Raw genomic sequence first — 1,895 nt, forward strand, 5'->3', positions numbered from 1 at the left:
TCCTCCTGTGTCTTTACAGCAGGAGATATTCTGGCCAACGTATTCGTCATGTTTCTGAGCCTCCCTGCTGCTTGATTTATGCAGAGAGGACTGGAGAGAGAGATTCCAGGGCTGTGGGCTGTGTGTGGAGTACCTGCAGGTGTGCAGGGGGTGGGATGGTCCTGCATGGCTGGGCATTCCCACACAGACACAGGGCTGAGGTTGTACCCCACACATCCAGACGTGCAAAACACGGCAGCGTGGGTGCCATTCCAGTTGTGTGGGTGAATGTTGTGGAATGCCAGAGGCCTTGCTGCATGGAGAGGCTGGATGGGGTGAGGGATGCTGAGACAGAGCTGATTCTCACATCTGATGTCGCTTTCCTAGTCTATGAAAAGCAGTATGGGGAGATACTAAGTTAAATTGTAGATAAGGGGATGTAAGGCTTCAAGAAAATTCATATTATCTCTCTGTAACGCTCCCTGCTATTTGTCCACGTTGTGCAGTTTATTCACTATGTGAGACAAAGCAAGTGACTTATGCCTGTGTGGTTTTGGGTTTTTTTTAAGATTAGTTATGCATATTTGGTGCCTGGCTTAACACTTGCAGAGACATGACTTTCAGTGCTACAATGGACTGTTTGAGTCCCTCTTGTCAAGTGGGAGTTTAAGTATGTGGCACATTTGGAAGTTAAGCCCATCCTGACCTAGCAACTGGCACAGCTGAAATCCAAACCTATCAGCTGCTGTTTAATCCTGAGATGTCTGTGTGCCCGTGTCTCGTCCGAGCAGGGTGAGATGGACCTCGAGGGCTCTTTCAGAGCTGGTTTCACGCGGGCACGATGAAAGGCACCACAGTGTCTTTGGAAACCCCGAATGTAGCCGGTGTCCAGCTGGTAAAATTGTCATCGTTCACAGCCTGATGGAGCTGTGGAAATTTTCCCAAGTGGAGGATCAGGTCCAGTGTACACAGCTGGGAACCAAGCTGAGCTCAGTAACTATCTGTGCTCAGCACTAAGCCCAAGCCAACGGGGTTGCACACAGATATTTCTCCTAGGTAGCAGCACATGGATCAATGTCCTCTTATTTGCTTATATCCATGTTGTCCCCCATTTTCCTTCCCCTTCTAACTCAGCAGTGCCTGACACAAGAAGAGAAAGGCATCGTAGGGGAAAAGTGATCACTGTTTTCTGGTGATTCAGAGGGAAACTTTACTGCCTTTACACTTTAACTTCTCCAACTGTGGTTATCATTTGCTGCAAACTTTCATGAATGGTTGGGATTGGAAGGGATCTTAAAGCTCATCTCATTCCACCCCCCTGCTTTGGGCAGGGACACCTTCCACTAGCCCAGGTTGCTCCAAGCCCCATCCAACCTGGCCTTGGACACTTGCAGGGGTGGAGCAGCCACAGCTTCTCTGGGCATCCTGTGCCAGGGCCTCACCACCCTCACAGGGAACAATTTCTCCCTAATATCCCATCTAACCCTGCCCTCTGTCCATGGGAAGCCATTCCCCCTTGTCCTGTCACTGCATGCTCTTATAAGTAGTTTCATTTTCCTTGTTTGAGCAATGAGTATGAATTATGCTTGGCGTGAGTAGGGGAGACAACAGCAGTAAATATTTATGGCTGTTTGTTCTTCATTGACAGCGCTCTTACAGGCCAGAAAACTTAAAGGAGGTTTTGCTTGGGTCTGGTTTTTTTCCATGACTTTGTTTCCCCACACTAGTCTGCAGATCTGTACTAGGACTCAAACCACTTAAATGCTTTCAAGTCAATCCTTTTCTGCCCCTGTGTATTCAGCTAGTAGGGTAAAATGTTTTGGTTTTCTTTTTTTTTTTCCCAGAGTCTATGAGATCATTCAAGTATGGAGACTTGGCAGCTTCTCTGTGTGTACAAAGACGGCTGTTAGAATGTC

This window comes from Pseudopipra pipra, chromosome 9 (genome assembly GCF_036250125.1).
Source record: "Pseudopipra pipra isolate bDixPip1 chromosome 9, bDixPip1.hap1, whole genome shotgun sequence".
In the NCBI taxonomy this organism is placed as follows: Eukaryota; Metazoa; Chordata; class Aves; order Passeriformes; family Pipridae; genus Pseudopipra; species Pseudopipra pipra.